Here is a 21,534-nt window from a genome sequence, read left to right on the forward strand (position 1 = left end):
AGAAAAAAAAGATGCACTCTTATGTTATTCTTTCCACACCTCAGCCAAAGGCACACCACATCTGCAATTCTGCAGGGTTGGAATAATTAATACCGTGTTTCCCCGAAAATAAGACCTAGCCAGACAATCAGCTCTAATGAATGTTTTGGAGCAAAAATTAATATAAGACCTGGTCTTTAATGTAATATAATGTAATATAATGTAATGTAATGTAATGTAATGTAATACAATACAATACAATACAATACAATACAATACAATACAATACAATACAGTATAATATAATACTGGGTCTTATATTAATTTTGCTCCAAAAGACGCATTAGAGCTGATTGTCTGGCTCGGTCTTATTTTCTAAGAACTCTGATTTCCCCGGTCTAGCTCTCTGTCAACCAGCGACAGTCCCGTCTTTTCAATGACCTCCTCCAACACACCGATCTTTGTCATGTTCACGGATGTATCCCAAGTACCTAGAACAGTGGAAGGCAACTTTTCTGTCAAGTTTCAGACAGCAAATATTTTCAGCTTTGTGGACCGCACAGTTTCTGTTGCAACTACTCATCTCCACCTATATAATTCGAAAGCAGCCACACAGATAGTATATAAGCAAATGGTGTGTCTGGGTCCAAAAAAACGTATGGACATTGAAACTTTAATATAATTTTCACGTGTTACAGAATATTCTTCTTTTTATTTTTATTTTTAACCACTTAAAAATGTAAAAAACATTCTTAGTTCACAAGCCTCACAAAAAGCAATCAGCAGGCTGGATTTGGCCCATGGGCCACAGTTTGCCAACCACTGACCTAGAACAAAGTAAGCGTACAAATGCTGAAGTATTTGAGGATACATGAAAGTGTTCTGTTATTTTAAGTATATTAAGAATTCCTTATACAATTATGTTTATGTTGTTATTGTGTTTGCCAAGTGTCTTGCTGTAGTCAGCACAGCAATAGTTAACTTTACCCATATCTGGATTACCACACATTTCAATTAGTAAGGTTGAAATAAGGAAGTCCTCAGTAAAAATAGTCAATGGGAAACAATTCTGGCCCAAAGCATCTCATCTATCTCACATTGTACCTTATCAGTAAAACAACTTCTCAGCATGTGTCTTGAATTTGATTTTAGTATTGTTTAAAAAGGAACTGAGAGAACTAGGAACTAAACCAGTCATGATGACATGTGCATTTTTGACATTGACTCATACTGAGAAAAGATGGAGTTAACTAATCCCAGTGGTACAGAGAAGGCTGCATGGAACGAGGGTGGGTCTTCTTGAAGCTAGAGGATGATTTGGGCGCTTTTCTTACCTGTGGGCCCGTGGATGAGAGGGCCCCGCTAAGGTGGCAGGCCAGTTTAGGCCCTGCAATGGCTTGTTAGTTCAGGGATTTGTCCCTATAGACACCCTGCTCTCCTGAGACTCACATAGACATTCCACAATCGCAAACTGACACACAAAAGGCCCTGATATAGAGTAGGTACTCAGTAAATATTTGAGTGAGTGGGTGAATAGGTGTATATAGATAGCTTTGACTCCTAGAGGGAAGAAAAAAGCCCTCATTCTAGTAAAACAGGCCATCAATTAATATTATTTACTCTGTTCTGTTCTTGCCTGCCAGGGGAAAAACAGGTACAAGAAATACCCCAGTGCTTAGCCACTTAGTCATTCACTTATTTCACAAACATTTATTGAGTACATACTATGTTCCAGAAACTCCACAAAGAACTGGTCCTACTAAGCTAAATAAGACCCAGCAGGGCTGCATACAACCTTCATGGACCCTAGGCTCTTTTCCCCTGGGGGCCCTTCCTCCATTCAAAAATATTAACATTTTTATTTTGCACTGGTATAAACATAAATGTAACTCAGACTGGATTCCTTCTATATTCATCATTTCTTCTGAATTAAAAAAAATTAAAATGACCACACTGTGGGTCCCTCAAGATGTCATGGGCCCTCGGCATTGTGTCTGCCGTGCCTAATGAAGAAGTTGGCCCTGCGATGTCTCTGCCTCAATACCTCTGTCCAAAAGGTATTCGAAGGGGCTGAGCGAGATGGGTGGAGGTGACAGGTGGAATTCCAGGGTGTGCGAGTCCAGAGGGGGTAATTACGGGAGCTTCTGAGTGAGGGCGCTGTGGCAATGGGGTGAGGAGGGTGTCTGTGCAGAAAGGGGCAGTGGCAGCTGCCTGCTGGGGGTATTAGGTTCTGAGCAGGGTGAGGAGCCGATCTAGTTGCAGGCTGGGGAGACAGGAACGATGGCCAGGCAGGACAAGTAGAGCAGGAGCAGACGAGGAGGGAGGATGACCACACACCTCAGGGCCGGCTGTCGAAGGCCGAGTGAGGTAAGGCAGGCCTCTACGCAAGGGAGCAAAGGTGTTGGCAGTGGCTCATGGCAAAGCCACTGTGGGGTGCGGAGGATGTCCTGGAGGGCAAGGGGAACAGAAGAAACAGCCTGGCATGGAGTGTGGGGCCCAAGCAGGATGAGGAGGGAATTAGCACAGTCCGGTGTGGGGTGTCACAGCCTGAGCCACCAGAGTCAGGGGGAGCAGTTTCTCACAGTCAGGAAAAGGAGTTACAAATATGGAAGGAGAGAAAACTACAATAACTCCATGCTTTTAAAATGGTCAGTATCCGGATTTAGTCTTTTCAATATAGAGAGATACAAAAATAAATACAGACAGAAAGGGCTGTGTGTGTGTGAGTTTGTGTGTTCCCTAGCCCTATCCTAGATCTGTGAGCAGTGACATATCAATAGCAACAAACATACTTAGCAGCCACATTTTGATGCCTAAATTCTATTCTCCTCTAAAAGGAACCAGGGCTCTCAAAAGAAATGGCAGGAAAATTACAAGATGAGCTTGGAATATCTAGGTATTCCAGAAAGTACACAGGGAATAATAGGGACACTTCCAAATCTGGGACCATTTGAAAACAGATCTGATAAATAGTGATGATAATAGATTAGAACCCAATGAATAAAATAGGAATCCATGAGTCCGTACTGATATAAATGAATGTATTGGTTAATTAATTAATCGATTAATAGGGATTAGAGAAAGTTTTTCCTTACAGCAGCATGCCAACTAATAAATGTAGAATGAATGATTACATTAAATTAGAAAATCACTATCTGGCAACCATCATACTAATATTGATTCAGACAGGAATAATCAATGGATATTAAAACTAATGGGTGAACATTTAATACAGAGCGGGATATTTAAATGGTCACAGAGTATCTCCCACAAAATACTAACTATAAAGGGAAAAAGAAAACTTTTACAATAAGGAAGCCTGGCTGACACTCTTAATCAAGTGATCAAAGTGAACATCACCATTAATAAAACAATTGAAACTGCGTACCACCTATTGAAGACAATGAGAAGACCATCCCTTCTATGATATTCCTGCCAAAAATAATTTAAAAGTATTGCCTAAATCTAATTATGAGGAAACATCAGGCAAATCAAACCGAGGTACATTCCACAAAATACCTGTGCCCTGCAATTGTATGAAGTCCGAAGGTCCTGAAAGTCAAGGAAAGGTTGAGGAACTCTTCTGCTTTGAAGACTAAAGAAACGTGACAACTAAATGCAATACGTGACTTTGGACTTGGTGAAACTTGAATGGCACCTGCAGATTATTGGATAATACTGTATCAATATTATTCTGATTTTTTGATGGTTGTATTCTATTATCGTTATGTAGAAGAATGTCCCCAGGAAGGAATCATACACTAAACTATTTGAGGGGTGACAAAGCATCAATGCCAGCAACTTCCTCTTCAGTGGTTCAGGAAAAGAAGTTATTATACTATTCTTGCAGATTTCTTTCAGTTTGAAATTTTATTTGAAAATAAGGAGATGACATTAAATTGAAAATCTTCCAATTTTTACAGGTAAAGCCAAGGACTACAGAACACGTACCTGAGTGATTGTGTATTCCCTGAAGGACATGTGCTTCTAGTGATTTATAATATTTTTTAAATCAAGTTTTTTGTGTGTGTTTTTCTGACAAAAATATGGCTCCTACATGCAAAACTCATCTATAAATGAGAAGCAAGGACTTTGGTTACCCTGGTGGGAGGATAAAGCGGAAGTAGTGACTAAAAGAGAGTGGTGAGGAACTTCTATAATTCTAGTATTATCTGTTTCCTGATCTAAGGGTTGAGTACATGCGTGTATATCCTTTTTGTATTCCCTCACGCTGTCTATTTAAGATTTGTGCTCTTTTCTGTAAGCATGTTATGCTTCAATAAAATTTAGATTTCAATGAAAAAAAATAGTACCTAATCTTAAAAATCATCCACAATCCATCTTAAACACTGGATGATGACAGTTTTGTTAGAACTACATATCTAACACAATTCAACAGTGAGCCATAAAACTAACCCAAAGGAAGCTCTTAATTTGGGGGTTCAACAGCAACTCAAGATAGAAGGTTCCTGGGGCTCAGAATAGTTGAAAAATATACTTGCTCCCCAACTCTCCACGTCGTCTTACGCAAGAGTGGACAGTAAGATCCAACTTCACTGCCAGACTGTTACCGCCTTCCTCTAAGAACCTGAGGGAACATTCGAAGATGTTTATTGTAAGGGGCCTTGGTCAATATGAGACTTGAAAAGTTCTGAGCGTGTCTGAGTGAGCCCACGTGGTGCTGACATCTACACAATGCTGGTGGCAGTATCCCAGAGAATGTGGGGAGAAATAAGGAGCCCATCTACTGTGTGATGCATGTAGCAGGGGTGTACCTCCCATGTCAACCAGTCTAAGTGGACCAGCCTTTTCCGCCTCACCAAGGGTGAGTAATTCCCACCTGGAAATTCAAGTCCCTCAATCAGAAAAACACTGCAACTGTGCAGGCACTTAGATTCTGCTCCACAGGTTGGCTCTTTACTCCACCCAATGGTTCTGTCCTTCATGCTCGTCAGACGTGAACCTGGTGGCCTTCAAATGGTGGCTCTGACTAGGGTTGTGCTTCTATCCCAGTGGGAGGATACCAGGGTATCTATGCCAGTCAGCCAGGCATTACAGATGGGCCCTAGTTTCATCCATTTGCTTCCCCTGTGTGGGGAAGGGTTGAGCTGGCAAAACTTGAAGTGTACCCATGAATTCACTGAGCTGCTTTACAAGGAGGCAAACACTCAAAACATAAACTATGAAGCCTACGAGAAGCACGTGAATAGGCAGTGTCTCCTTCCGCTGCTGTACAAGAATATTCCCCTCAGCTTTGCCCTTTTTGGCTATAGGATCCCACAGTCCCACGTTTAGACCTCGGCTCTGGCACTTACAAGTTAGGCGATTTGGGGCAAATGACTTCTCGGTACATTTCCTCAATGATAAAATCAAAATAATAATACATCCTCGGCTTATAATTAAGTAAAATTTAGTCTGGGTGGTTTTATATAACTCAGCAATGTTAATGTGTAGTTAGGGCATAAAAAGAAGCCATAACAATGCAGAGAGGAAGTCGAAGAGATACACGGTGTACAGACCCTAATGATGCTTGAACAGGTCTAAGTAAGCCGTGTGGTGCTGGCTCACAGTCTGTGTAGAGAAAGTCAGAGGTAGGAAAGGGGGCCAGAAGGGGCCTCACGGAGTCTCCGTCTCACCACGTCACTGGCCTCCAGTTCATCAGTGGATACCAAGACACCCATATGCCCACTGCTTTCCATCTGCTGCCACCGAGAAGACCCTGGTGCTGAGAGTGGCCTAGGACTGTGAGTCCCAGATTCTTGGAACTGACCACAGCAGGATGGAGCCCAGTGTCCTGGGGTCAAACCCAAGGGGGGCAGCCCCCCCCCCGAGAGACATTTACACAGCCTGGAATTGTCCTTGAGGTGTTGTTTTTTCCTTCACAACGATCTCTAATGCTGCTTTCTTTGACAGGAAGGACCCAGGGAAGTCCCTCTGGTTTCCCCCTGCACTGGTCTGCATTAGCCCCTTCACTTGTGTGGGCTTCCTGAAGCCACTGCCGCTGCAGACCAGAGCAGATCTCACTAACTATTTGGCCAGGAAGACCTCCACCCCCGTGACACAGACTTAGTGTCCCTTAAGCCCTAGGCAAAGGGGATGATATGCCTCACCACCATCGTCAGGCCTTTCTTTGCCAGAGTGGTGGGGGGGAGGGGAGGAGAGACATTCAAACCAGGAGACCTGGTTTTAGCGGTGGCTCTGGTGTAGCAGTGGTTCTGCCCTGGCTACGATGACCAGAAAATGATCATGTCCTTACCTGGGCTTCCTAATCTGCAATGAAAGGAAGTGTTTTTAAATAATGTCCAAAATCCTTTCATAAAGAAGCTGCATGCGAGTCTCACATTGCACTCAGTCAATACTTTATCAAGGAAAAGAATCATCTTCGGAAATCAATTGCCCCACCACATCCTCTCAGCCTGCCTCTTGTTTCAGCCACAAGCCCAGGCGACAGCTCCTGGGAAGCTCCGAATGGCCTTGCTCTGACAGAGCTCCCCTCAAGGCCAGCCCTGCAATTCTGTCTGCTTCTGCCGCAATTTCTGGCCCAGCCTCACCAACTCACAACCTCAAGTTCAACATGAAGGAGCCATCTACCTCTACCTCCCTCAGAAGTCGCTGACTGGCTCATAATCTCAGAGTGAGCAAAGATTCCCTAAACAGAACAAGTTAAAAAGCATTAACCATAGAAAAGATTAACAGATTGAACTTACTAAAAAGACAGCATTCAGGGGTGAAAACGTAAACCATGGGCTAGGTGAATATATTTGCAATATGTACATCAAGCAAATAGCTGTATCTGGACTCATGGCAAGAATATATAAAGAATTCCCGGAAATCAATTTTTTTAAAAAACTGACAACCTAATGTATTTTTAGAAATGGGCAAAGGTTTGACAAAGCAAGAGCTCCAAATGGCCAATTAGCAGATGACAGTGTTTGGCACCACTAGTCATCGTGGAAATACAAATTAGGACTACAACATGATACCCAAGCAAAATGGCCGCAGTTTAGAAGGCTGACAATAGCAAGTAGAGACAAAGACGTAGGACAACTGTAAGTCTCATATATTGCTGGTAGATGTGTAAATTGGTACAATCACTTAGGAGAACTATGTGGTAATACCTACTAACGTTATGCATTTTTTTCAATGACCCAAAACTTCCAGTCCTGATAAATACCCAAAGAAATGACTGCTTATATCTACCAAGATCTACTCAATAAAGTACATAACAACATTGTTTAATAGCCCCACCTCAGAAACAACCCAAAGATCCATCAATGGTAGAATGGATAAATAAATTGTGGTATAATTCATGTAATGGAATACCATGTAGCTGTGAAAAAACGTGAACCAATACTGCATAAAACAACATGGCTGATTTTCACAGACATAATGTTGAGCAGAAAAGCCAGACACCAAAGATTATTTACTGTATGATTCCATTTAAGTAGAGTTCGAAAAAGGTAAAACTTCTGTCCATGGTAATAGAAGTCAGAACAGTGATTGCCTTTGGATGGAGTATTAACAGAGAGTGACGTGAGGGAGTCTTCTGGGCTGCTGGAAATGTTCCATAGTTCCATCTCGGTGGTGGTTCCATGGGTCTATAAATACGTAAAATTCATTGAGATGTACACCTAAGATTTGTGCATTTTACAACATGTAAGTTATAGTTCAATTTTTTTTTAAAGCGCCGGGCTGCTTTAGGTCCCATGCCACCTCTGGACCCATTACTGTGACCAGGGAATACAATGGTTGCCTTGGGCCTGGGTCGACTGGCTCATCCCTAGGGCTGGGGATGGAGCCCATTGAGACCAAGAATGGACAGAGGTGGGGCCCTCAACAGGGAACTGGGAGGTGTTCCTGGAAGACGTGCAGGTGGACAACTAATTTCCAACAGCTGGGATGGAGGTGGACCTCACCGTGAAGAAGGGAATCAGCAAAACCCAGTCTTGAGGGAGAGAGAGAAAGAGAGCGTACAGAGCAATCCATGCAGAGTAACCTGGGTCCTATAAGCAACACTCTACTTTCTATTTGGGGGCTCTGTAAGATTCCCCTGTATCTGTGGGGGAACTTGTCATTCTTTTTGGCCATCTGGCACGTTGAGCCTCCTTTTGTTGTTTGGGGAAGTTCCCCACCTTATGAATCTTGGAGGAAGGCAGAGACACCACCCACTGTCCTTGCTAGAAAGGCCGACTGCTCACTTTCCCAGCCTTCCTTGCAGCTAGAATGCAGGTGGGCGGTGTGCGCTGTGCCAAGGAGGTAGCACTGCTTCCGAGCTGCAGGGACCACAAGGCACGTTTATTCTGGAGGGTGGTCCGGCCATGCTAGTGCGGTCCAGGGCTCACGGTGTCAGAGGAGCCAAGGCAGGTGCCCAGCAGAGAACCAGAGGGCAGGGGGAAGGAAGGGATCAGGGGTACCAAGGGCCTCTGGGTTTGGTAACTATCATCTTCATTGTCATCTCAGCCAAAACAGGACTTCATTTTACCAAGGACATTGCAAATGTTATTTTTAAAACACACATGTTCCTGGTGGAAGGTATGCATTCACCCATTTTATAAAACATATTTTAATCATGACAACACAGCGATTGTGTTATTATCTCTATTTTACAGACAGGGTGAAGTGTTTTCCTGGGGCAGCATTTTCCAAATTGTGTTCCATGGCATGGTAATGGTAGTGCTGAGACATAAGGGTCACACAATTGGAAAACACTTCCTTAGCCAAGTATGTTTGAGAAATACTGCAGCAGATGACCTTGTTCATGACAGATAGGAGTCGGAAAATTGGGTTTGAGGGCAGGCTCTGCCAACTGCTAGCTATGTGGTTTGAGCAAGTAATAACCTTAGTAGTATAATCTGTAAAATGGGAATAATGAAACACCTACTTCATCAGGTTGTTGGGAGGATTCATGTTATGACTAATAAAGCACTTGGCACATACCTGATACAAGGAAAATCTTCAGTAAATGTGAGCTTTTATTGGCATCACAGCAGGTTACATATTGTTAATATCTTAGCCCTGGTCCTATCCTTCTTTTTAGGAAGAGATCAATTTCCTTAAGGAAAACACCTTGGTAGACCAGTTGGGGGAGTAGGCAGAGCTGAGACTCCAAAGTTATAAGACAGCAAAAGCCAAGACCAAAACTTAGAAATTCAGGTTGGAGAAACCAGATTCCCATAGGGGGTAGGTGGCCAGTAAGTGACCCCCTGCTGACGTTATCCCAAAGCAGTTCTGACCACAGGACAAGGTCTCCCTCAAGTCTTCGCCTCCCTCTTTTTGGTGCCATTCCACCCCGTTACACACCCACACATGCACACACTCACACATGACTCTTTTTCAGGAAAAAAGCCATAAGCTCAACTGAGTAGCAATCCTACTGATCAAGTCTTCTTTCCTCCTCTTCACCCACTGGACTTCAAAAGGAACCTATTTCTATAAATTTTAAATTATTTGCAATGAGATGTATGACCTCCGTAACTATTTTTTTTAAAGCACTTTCTTAAGAAAATGTTGAAGACTCAGCTCAGTCATGACGAGCTCCAGAAAGCCTTCCCTGAGCACCCCTACATTAGATGCCCCTTCAGAGCTTCGAGAACACCCCCGTCACACCTGTGCTACAGAATGCACCATGACGGACTGAAATTAACCAGGCATAAAGCCCCAGGTGTTCAGGGGCTCTGACTTCCTCATCCTGATGTATCCAGCACCTCAGTCCATAGCTGGCAGGCAGTACCCTGTTCCCAGTGGCTCCATGGTTAATTCTGGACATCCTCCCAGGAGAAGAGCCCGTGCCAAGGGAGGGTGAGGTCTGAAATGCTACCCCCTTCCTGCCCTGTAGGATGGGCGCTCAGATACTGCCCCTTCCAAGGCCCATAGCGCCATTCTTATTACATCCCGGAAATCCCCTGGTCGGGGGCTTTTGGGGTGACATCCAGTATGTAAATACACAGGCCTGGGTCCTGGTGAGCAGTAGCAAGAGTGTCATGTGTGAAAGTTCCACCAGCAGCAGAGGGCTCTTTCATTAGTCATTTCAATGCACACAGCTGTAAGGAATCTGGCAAAATTTGATTTGGCTGGGGAGGTGGGGAGCATTTTCCACTCGTGGGCGTCTTGAAAACTTTCACACTAAAAAAACAAAACAAAAAAAGAGTCCAAAATGGGAAGCCAGAAATTGAGGGCGGGCATGCTAAGGCTGCAAATGCAATGGAGAGAGGCCAGGACCTGTGTCCATGACCCAGGTACCCACTCTGGCCTTGCCACTTACAGACGTGTGACGGCCTTGGGCAAGTCAGCGCCTGCTCTCAGGACCCTCACATGAGAGTAAGAGACATTAATGTCTCCCTGGGAGGAGGGGAAGGCTCACTGAGTTAGTGGGTGTGAAAGCCTGGGCTGTGCCAGGCAGAACTCAAAGCTTAGGCATTTTGGGGGGGTACAGAGGTGCAAGACGGGGTTCATAGAAAGGAGAGGAGGCTGAAGTCTGGGGAAGAGGCACTGATCGAACCAGCTTCCAACCTTCCCTGCAGTGCCTGCAAAATGAGCCACACAGAGGAGAGAGAACAAAAGGAAACAGCTCTCCTTGCCATGGTTGGGTCAGGGTCAGAGGCCAGAATTAACTCTGTTTGTGTCCCTGCTACAATGGACTTAGGGATTTTTAAAGGATTTTTAAAAAATAAATAAATAAACAGATGTACTAAGAACCCTGGAGCAACTCTACTGATCCCTTTCCGCTGGATTCGTGGCTTCCCTGATTTTGGCCTCGGTTTGTTGACGTGTCAGAAGAAAGCCAGCGTCCAAACGCAGCTCAGCTGGCCTGTTCTCTAGCAGCATCACTGTGCTTCCTTTCTCTGATTCTTTTTTCCTCACAGTACATTTAAGCATTTGAAGCATGTTTATGGGATGAGCTGCACGCAACGCCATGCAAGGAACATGCACATTTTTTTTCATTTTTCTTTGTCCCTCCAATGCCTCTACCAGCATTTGCACTTTCCCTGGATGAAAACTGAGCAATACCATGGGTTTCCTAGCCACTCTTAGCCATGAAACGAAGAGGCACTTTGTCTTGGCCTTTGAAAGGCCAGGCCAATGTAATCAATAGTTCTCCACTCCATGAAAATTCCCTCTGTGGCTTCTCACTTCAGGCCTGGAAACCCACAGGGCCCAGGGGAAGGTCATGGACGTCACCATTTTCCCTGCTCCGCCTCGCTTAGCCAGCTGCTAACTCGCAACCACGCCTGGGGAAAGAGGAGACTGGGGGAAAGAACACTCTTGTTTGTGGCTCTTAATGTCATGACACACAGCCTTAGCATCCTCAGGATTCAGCGAAAGGTCAAACGCTGGCTTTCCTCTAGGTCGGCTCTTGGGCACGTTGCAGTAAGATGATATGGCCACCAGGTGGGAGTAAAGGCCTTTTTCCTTGCCAGAAGAGCCTATTTAATAGGTTTAACGTGGCCATACAACTTCCTTAAGATAAAGCTAAATATGCTTTCCTTCCATTTAAATACAAAACAAAGAAAATAAATACCTAAAACCACAAACTGGTTAAACTTGACTAGCACAAGCTAAATATAATGTTAAAGTGATACTAATAAAGATTCTTTGCTTGACCAAACTTTAGGCTCCTTCTCCTAGGCACGTCTGTGCACTTCCTTATAAATCTAGTTTTAGGAAGAACCCTGCTAAGCTTAACCAGAACCCCCTCACCCTTAATATCCAGTCACCCTTGATATATCTACCCAGGTTCCTCACCCTCCAGCACCCCCCAGGTGCCGTTGGATCACCCTGGCTTGTCTTCGGGAAGAACCTTGTTAGATCAATATAGCCAGAACCTACCTTACCCCCTGATATTTCCTCTCAGTAATTTTCCATCCACTGACCTCCACGCTACTCTTTGACTATCAACTCCTACTTGCCCATGCTGTATGTGGAGTGGAGCCCAATCTCTCTCCCCCATTGTAAAATCTCCTTGCAGTACACCTAATACCTATCAAAATGTCCTGAATAAAGTCTGTCTGACCATCTTTAATAAGGGTCATTGAATAATTTTTTCTTTAACAACACCCTAGGGAGCAAAAATGTAAAGAAAATCTTTGCAGATGACATGATGCTATATATAGAAAATCCTAAAGACTCCACCGAAAAGCTATTAGAAACAATAAATGAATACAGTAAAGTTGCCGGCTACAAAATCAACGTACAAAAGCCCATTGCATTCCTATATAAAAAAAAAAATCTTCCAAGTAATTAAAGAATTATATAATTCACTGGAAGAATTAATATTGTTAAATGTCTACACTACCCAAAGAGATCTGCAAATTCAATGTAACCCCTATCACCCATCCAATGGCATTTTTGACAGAAATCAAAAAAAAATAAAACTATCCAAAAATATATATGGAACTACAAAAGACCCCCCCAAATTGCCAAAGCAATCTTGAGAAAGGAGAGCAAAACTGGAGGCATCATACTTCCGGATTTTGAATTATATTACAAAGCAAAAGTAATCAAAACTATATGGTACTGGCATAAAAACAGACACACTGATCAAAGGAACAGAATAGGAAGCCCAGAAATAACCCCACACGGTCCACTAATTTTTAACAAAGAAGTCAAAATATACAGTGGAAAAAGGACAGTCTCTTCAATAAATAGCTTTAGGAAAACGGAACAGCCACATGCAAAAAAAAAAAGAAAAAAGAAACAAAACTGGACTATCTTACACCACACACAAAAATCAATTCAAAATGGAATAAAGACTTAAACATAAGACCTGAGAGAGACCATAAAATTCCTAAAAGAAAACATACAGAAAAAGCTCCTTGACATTGTTCTTGGAGATAATTTTTCAGATTGACATGAAAGCAAAGGCAACACAAGCTAAGATAAACAAGTGGGACAACATCAAACTAAAAAGCTTCTGCCCAGCAAAATAAACAATCAACAAAATGAAAAGGCAACTTACCAAATGGGAGAAAATATTTGCAGATCATATATCGGATAAGGGGTTAGTACCCAAAATATATAAAGGACTGATACAACTCAATAGAAAATAAAATCCAATTAAAGGTGGGCAAAGAAACCTAATAGACATTTTTCCAAAGAAGACATAGAAATGGCCAATAGGTACATGGAAAGGTGCTCAATATCAATAATATTCGGGAAATGCAAATGAAACCACAAAAAGATATCACCTCACACCTGTAAGAATTGCTATCATAAAAAAGAGATAAATGTTGGTAAGGATGTGAAGTAAAGTGAACTCTTTTGCACCATTGGAGGGGAATAAAAATTGGTGCAGCCACTATGGAAAACAGCATGGAGGTTCCTAAAAAAATTAAAAATAGAGCTACCATATGATCCCACCTCTGTGTGTTTATCCAAAGGAAATGAAAGCAAGATATCAAAGAGATATCTAAACCCCCATGTTCATTACAGCATTATTCACAATAGCCACAATATGAAAACAACCTAAGTGCCCATCAATGGATAAATGGGTCAATAAGACGTGGTACAATATATACACAAAGGAATATTATTCAGCCATGAGAGAGAAGAAACTCCTGCCATTGGTAACAAACTGGATAAAGCTTGAGGGCGTTATTCTAAGTGAAATAAGCCAGAGATAAACAGAAAAATACTGCATGGCATCAGTTATAAGTGGAATTTTTTTTCTTTAAGTCTCATAGAAATAGTAGTAGAAAAGTGGTGGCAGGGGGCAGGGAGAGGGTGGAGGGAAAAGGGAGAGAGGGAGGGGCCAGCTCGGTGGCTCAGGCAGTTCGAGCTCCATGCTCCTAACTCCGAAGGCTGCCAGTTCAATTCCCACATGGGCCAGTGGGCTCTCAACCACAAGGTTGCCAGTTCAACTCCTCGAGTCCCTCAGGGATGGTGGGCTGCGCCCCCTGCAACTAAGACTGAAAGGACAACAACTTGAAGCTGAACTGCACCCTCTACAACTAAGATTGAAAGGACAGCTTGACTTGGAAAAAAGTCCTGGAAGTACACACTGTTCCCCAATGAAGTCCTGTTCCCCTTCCCCAATAAAATCTTAAAAAAGAAAAAAGAAAAAAGGGAGAGAGGGAGAAGGTGGCAAAAAGTATACAGACTTTCAGGTCTGAGATGAGTAAAATCTGAGGATCTCGTGTAAAACATGGTGACTACAGCTGATAATACTGTATCATATAATTGAAATGTCCTAAGAGAATAAGACTTAAATGTTCTCACGAAAAGGTTGATTAACTAGATGGGGGAATCCTTTCGCAATGTATACCTATTTCAAATCACCAGGATATATATTTTAAAGGTCTTACAATTTTATTTGTCAATTATACCACATTAAAGCTGACATTTTAAATTATAAAATAAAGACTTTTATTAATATTAACTATTACGAAGGACATCCATTTGTTCAAATTTTGACTAATCATCAGTTACTGTGGTAAGGCTTGAATGTGGTATTATTTTGTCCTCACAACATCCCTACAAGATAATTATTTATGTCACCCCCCACTTAGGGTTGCCAGATAAAACATAGGATGCCCAGTTAAATTTGAATTTCAGAGAGTGTAAGTATGTTCATGCAATATGAGACACATATTTCATGAGACACAAATATTTCAGGGGCATATTTATATTAAAAAACTGTTGTTTATCTGAAATTCTAATTTCACTATGCATCCTGTATTTTTATTTGGTAAAACTGGCAACCCGACCCCTATTTTTATGGATAAGAAAAATGATTACTTATCTTCCTCCAGAAAGATAAGTAACTTGACCGAAGCTAACACCTGGTAAGCAGTGTTGCCGAGCTCTGAACCCCAGGTCCACTGAACCCCATTCCCTCCGTATTATATTGCTCTGTCCCTGCCTATGCAGGAACTTCATCTGCCAGCTGCTTCCATCTTCTAGTAAAATAACCCATGTCACCATTCCCAGCTAATCAGAAGAAAAGCTTTCCTACCCAGCCAAGAAGGAGTCACTGAAAGATGAATTTTCAGACGAATTTTCCCAAATCTATCTTCCTTGCTAGTTTACCTCCTTTGGAAAAACGATGACAACCTCCTTCAGATTTTTTTTCGCACTGGTATTCATGTTTCTGTGACTCTTTCAAGGCTACCTCTCGTAACCAAAATCTAAATACACAGCCCTTCCCAAGTTGTTCTTCTGGCTTAAGTTACCTGAAACATAATATAGTAATTTAAACCTAAACATAAAGAGAAAAAAAAAAAAACTGTAGTGTCATTATGCTAGAAGGATATCATATTCAGTACTTTTTTTATTGTTTTTTTCTAGTCAGATCTTCCAATGTTTGAGTAATAGATTTAACCAGCCTGTGTTTCACTGCGGGATTTAGGGTGCTGTGGTGGCACTGTAAGAGGGCAGCATGCCCCCCACAAGGTCAAAATTAATCTCTAGAGAAAAAAAAAAATTGGCAACAAAGGAACAATTAAAGTCGTTTGTACATTAAAAGTACTTGAGGGTACCAGGCAAACAATAAGAGCTGAGTACATGTGATCTAGTGCTATCATTGTTTTTAAAACCTGGGGATTATAGTGATGGTAAGATCCAGAGGTAGTTTTTTAACTAATAGGCCATAAACAATGTAGAAAGAGACATAATAAATGGTTACCTGGAGGAAAAAAGATAGGCCTGGGAGAGAATAGAGAAAGTCCACTCATTCCTTCAACAATCATTTTTAAAGTAAGTGCTTAGTGCTAGTCTTGAAGGGTGGGGAGTCTCGTGAGAGAGGCAGGTCATTTTTTTTTTTTTTTGAATGCCCAAATTTTAATTTCACTTTTTTTTGCGTGTGGTTTTTTTTGTTGTTGTTGTTTTTTGTTTTGACATTTTTTTAATTAGTTTCAGGTACACAAAACAATGTAATAGTTAGACATTTATCATTTATATCCCTCACACAGTGACAACCCCTCTCCCCCCATCCACTACACCTCTGACATTGACAGTGGAAATGTAATGGCTGTGTGAGATGTCTCAGAGGCAGGTCTTTATTAGTGCAGTGTGATCACAGTGCAATGAGAGAGAGATGCCCAGGGCAGCATGGGAGCTCAGGCCAGGAGAACCTAAGCCAGTGGAGCAGGTCAAAAAGGGGTTAGGAGAATTTCCTAGCATGACACCTCAGCTGCCCCTGACTGGGGAAGTTAGAGTTGGCCAGGCGAAGGCTGGGAAGATGGCATATTCCGGTAGAAGAGGCAACACTAAGCAAAGGCACAGACATGGGACAGCAAAGTGTGTGCAGGGAAGGTAGAAACCAGTCAGTTCCCCTTGCCCTTGGAAAACCAACCAATCACAGTCATCCCCCCTTATCCGCAGAGGATACATTCCAGAGGACCCCCCAGTAGATGCCTGAAACCATGGATAGTACCAAACCCATATATATATATATATATATATATATATATATATATATATATATACGAACATACCTATGATAAAGTTTAACTTATCAATTAGGCACAGTAAGAGATTAACAACAAAAATTAATAATAAAATAGAACAATTGTAACAATATACTGTAATAAAAGTTATGTGAACGTGGTCTCTCTCATTCTCTCAAAATATTGTATGTTACTCACCCTTCTTCTTGTGATGATGTGAGATGCCAAGCCTCTTCCTGAATCTTATAACCATCCCTTACAGGCAGTAAATGGCTTGGTGTCACTTGTTTCAGGGGACCCCTTGCTGAAATCTTCATATAGGCCCAGTGCTTTCTGGTACATGTTGCTGTCAACCAAACACATTTTCTGTTCATGTCTTCTACCCACAAATTTAATGCCTTTTCCATCTTAACTAACCACTTAGTACATGCAGTTGCCATAACTTTAGTTTGTAAAGTGTGACAACAAAACTAGCCCAAATTTCTTTATCCTTTTTCACAATTTCACGAATAGCAGATTCATTCTCACCGTGGATCTTAGCAACCTCAGCATTCAATACTTTTTCTTTCCTTATCAAGTCGAGAACTTTCACCTTTTCACTTAAAGGAAGCATTTTCTGCGAGCATCACTACTCTTGCACGTTGGGCAATAGAATTACTAAGTTGCAGGTCATGCATATTTTAAGGCTATTTGATAAATATTTCCCAAGTACCCACCAATAAGGTTGAAGCAGTTCACACCCCACAAAGGAGTGGATGAGAATATCTATTCCAAATACTCATGCCACCCCTGAATTTTGTTTTTAATTTTGTATCTTAGTCTGGTGTCTCCCAGCAGACCCTGAGACAAGGATTCAGGTGCAAGAAGTTTGAGTAATAGAGGACAGGGAAGGAAATGGGTAAGTAGTACCCAGAAGCAAAGACAGTTGATAACGAAGGAGTTATTTATCCAACTACCACAGGGACACCTAGAACTTCACCTTGTAGGGCAATTCTGGAAATAGTGTGAAATGCCTCAGAATTATGCCCCCTGATGGAGCAGGGTAATTATATACCAACCTCAAGAGTCGTTACAGTGAAGGCTGCTTGAAGGGAGGGGACAAAGGGCCTTCTGTACTTTTTTTATTAAAAAGCTTTTATTTTTTTAAGTTCTCAGGCACAGAGATGAAAATACTGGCCGTTAGATGTTCAGGGACAGGTCCTGGACACCAAAGGCTCAAGTGAGTTTGCCTGGCTGGCAGTACTATGTACATATTGTCACACATGGTGGCTAGGAGGTGAGGCCACCCATGACTTCATGGAAAGAGGACTGTTCAAAGCCCCATGTTTAGACCCCTCCCAGACTGTGCCCTATGTGTGTCTTCTGTCTGCTGATCTTACCGTTTCCTTTCACTATAATAAAACTATAATCATAACTATAATGCTTTCCTGAGTAGTCGTTTTAGTGAATAATTGACCCTGAGGCTAGTCACTGAGAGGTCTCCAGACTTTTTCCTTCTTTGAAGGATTTTAACTTTGTGCTATGTTTTGTGGTGAAGAGTCACTTGCCTATTACTGTGATAGTTTTAAATTATTGTGTAATCAGTTCGATCAATCTTTCCCTTTATAGTTTTCGTCTACTTACTAAAAAGGCCTTTCTCACTACAAAATCACGTAGATATTCAACTATGTTTTCTAGTTTCTTACAGTGTCATTTCCGCCATTTAACTAATTCCACTTTGAATTTGTTGTTATATGCTATTAGGTAAAAATCTATTGTTACTTTTTTCCAAATAGTTTCTCAATTGACCCCACACCATCTCTTGAATGATTGTATTTTTCTACATTTTCTACATTACACATGATAAATACCCACATACACTAGGGTTTGTATGTGTGGTCACTATTCTATTCAATCTATATGGCTGTTTTTCTTGCACCACCTTCGTCTTCAGTTTCTATGGCTTTAATAATACATATTAATATTCCACTGCACACGTCTTTCTTGTTCCTTTTTAAAATCTTCTTGGCGTACTTTCTTATTTATTCTTCCATAATAAAATTTTCTGCACCCGAAGAAAATGCTTTATTCAGAACATAAAAGAAAAATGAAATTGAGTCTGCATATTTAACTACGGCCATCTTCGTTTTGGAAGTTATTCCATGTCAAAGCTACTTGGTTTACTTAGTCATTTTTAAGTACAGAATTTCTTGGTCAATTCCCATCGGCCTCCCCCAATAAAATCCTGCTAGAGTTTTTCATTAGAATTGCTTTCAACGTAACAATTAAGTTTGGGAAAGTTGATATGTTTACAAAACTGAACCATCGTATGCTACACAGTAAAAATAAATACATAAAACTTTTAGTGTTCTTCAAGTTTCTTGTCGACCTTAAGGAAAGAAATTTGATGGTTCTTCATGCACACTGCTGTTATTCCGAAAATGTTCACTTCCACGGCCATTATATAAAATTGAAAATGTCCTTTTGCCAATCTGAGAAGGTAAAAAAAGTATCTATGGATTTAATATGCACTTCGTTGATTTTTCATGAGTTTGAATGATTCCACATGTATTTATTGGCTAGTTACATTTCTTTCTTTGTGAACTGTACCCTTTGCCTGTTTTCTATATTAAGTATAATAACACTTTGACTTCCTAGATAGAAGTATTTTTCCCAATATGTCATTTGCCCCTTAATTTTGTTTATTACATTTTCTGATTCACAGAATTAAATTTTTTTCCATCTATGCAAATCTATTCCTCATGGTTTCTTCATTTATACTTAGGAAGTCTTCCAATTCAAAGACCATATAGTATTTGTGTATATTTTCTTCTAGTCATTTACGTGTTCTATTTCTTTTGCGTCTCGTGTTTAAATTCTAATTCCCTAATCCACCCTGGATTTATATCAGTTTATGGTATAACTGAAGTAAAGATTGGGTTTTGTTTTGAGTTTTAAGAGTTGGTTTGTTTGAGTCTATGTTAAACTATGGCCATCTTCTTTTTGGAAGTTGTTCTGTGTCAAAGCTCCTTGTTTTTCTTAGTGATTTTTAAATACAGAATTTCTTGGCACACCCTTCAGTGGGGTAATAAAATGTTCTCATTTAATTTAAGCAATTAAATTCCTTTCATAATGGCTTAAAAGCCAACGGCTTCTTCCTAGTGTTTCTGATAAGGTACATTTTAGATGAAAGAATGTTGACTATTTTTCAACTGTCAGCTGGTGTCCTCTGGGGCTTTTGTGAGTCCTCTGAAGGCTACAGAATTAAGCAGCTTATTTCACCAGCACCATCTGTAAAAATGTGTTGCTACAACTCACTTGGAAGGATCCATCCCCACAGGTACACAGAATTAATTTATAGTCACAAGCTTGGCATTCTTACAAAAAGCTGCTCAACCCAGAAAACATGACCTGAGAAATGAAATGTGTTTAGCAGACCCACTCCAAGATTTCTAGTAACAAAACCCAATCTTTACTTCAGTTATACCATAAATTGATATAAATCCAGGGTGGATTAGGGAATTAGAATTTAAACATGAGACGTAAAAGAAATGGAACATGTAAATGACTAGAAGAAAATATACACAAATACTATATGATCTTTGAATTGAAAGACTTCCTAAGTATAAATGAAGAAAACATGAGGGATAGATTTGCATAGATGGAAAAATACTTTGGAACATTTTAAAATCCCAAATATGAAAGAAGTCTGATCATAATGAAAAACTTTTCAAGCGTCTTAGACAATTAACAAAATATACATTACCACAGAGATTATCAACTTATTCCTAATTTCATATAGAAGTATTAAAACCATGAGTTTGATTTAATTCACCATCACAAGACTTGTGCATCTTCCAGGGTTGAAAAGTCCCTTATCACACTCAAGCAGCCAGTTTCCCATTTCATGGGTGCTGAGGTCACACTCAGTCTGACTCAGGACTGAGATTTGGTTGTGGATTTATGTGTTTTGGTACAAAATTCTTGACAAGAACCCAGGCCCAGGTCTGGGCTCTCCTTTCTAGAACACTCTACCCTAGTAAGGATAAAGTCAAACACAGGCATAAGAATTTTTACGTAGCTACAAATTATATAACTAGGGACACACTGCTCTTTTATTCCCAGCTGTTGGCAGACAAGAAATTGTTACTATGGCTGCAGGAAGGTAGCCAAATGCTTCTCTAATACATTGTGCAATCTAGCCCCCCACGCACTATCTTTAACAAGTCACAAATGCTTATCTTTAACAAGTCACAAATGCTTATCATTAAAATACAGCCAAACCTTAAAGAGTTCACAACCTAGTGAGAGTGAGAGAGAGAGAGAGAGAGAGAGAGAGAGAGAGAGATCACAATGCACTCTTATTCTTCCAAATGGCCATTGCCAATCCCTTCACCTTTTTCTTCAATCTGTCCAAAGCAGTAAGGAGAGAAAGAGACTGTCACAGCCCTCTGAAAGTTCCTGCAGTCCCAGCCTTCCTGTCACTCCAGAGATGATTCAGAGGACTTCGAGGTTCTCCCCAACTTTGACATTGTCTATTGTCATTTTAGCAAACAGAGCCTCCACCCTGTCTGCAAAGTAAATCCTTCCCTTAACCTAGCTCTCCCTTTCCCACATGCTGCTCCCTCCCTGCAATGCCTCTTTTGCCCTTCCTCCTTCCCTCCTTTCCCCTGGCACTTCTTTTTTTTTTTTTTTTTTTTAATTGAGGAACAGTGTATTTCTCCAGGGCCCATCAGCTCCAAGTTGTTGTCCTTCAATCTAGTTGTGGAGGGCGCAGCTCAGCTCCAAGTCCAATCGCCGTTTTCAATCTTTAGTTGCAGGGGGCGCAGCCCACCATCCCATGTGGGAATTGAACCTACAACCTTTGTGGGGACAGAGCCAGGAGAGCAGTTTCCAGGCTCTCGGCCTCACATGGAAAGGCGCTGGCTTAGGTAGTAGATGGCCATCAGCTGTTACCGGTCAGCCATTAGCCACTGATATAACTGCTATGGCTATGTTGGTGGGTTGGTTGTCAGAGAAGCAGATGGCAGGCTGCAGATGGTGTGGCTCCTGCTTCCTGTGTCTCCAAGCCAGTGCCAGAGAGAATATAGTGGTATGACTCCCCTCTGTATGGCTCCGTGGGTGTTCCTTTTTGGCCTCACCATATCCTGCATTCTTGTGTGGGGAGCGGACCAGAGACCCCGCATGACACCCT

The 21,534-nt window shown here is 41.4% G+C and overlaps 1 long non-coding RNA gene across 1 annotated transcript; it reads right to left on the reverse strand.

Annotated features, from left to right (window-relative positions):
* Positions 1-760: 760 nt before the first annotated feature.
* On the reverse strand, positions 761-20,368 carry LOC141569353 (uncharacterized). The gene is made up of 3 exons (XR_012492895.1): positions 20,187-20,368; positions 16,560-16,707; positions 761-7,577 (listed from the first exon to the last, which is right to left on the reverse strand). It is a non-coding gene; the product is annotated as an uncharacterized LOC141569353 (long non-coding RNA).
* Between the last annotated feature and the right edge of the window lie 1,166 nt (positions 20,369-21,534).

The sequence above is a fragment of the Rhinolophus sinicus genome, linkage group LG17 (genome assembly GCF_036562045.2).
Source record: "Rhinolophus sinicus isolate RSC01 linkage group LG17, ASM3656204v1, whole genome shotgun sequence".
In the NCBI taxonomy this organism is placed as follows: domain Eukaryota; kingdom Metazoa; phylum Chordata; class Mammalia; order Chiroptera; family Rhinolophidae; genus Rhinolophus; species Rhinolophus sinicus.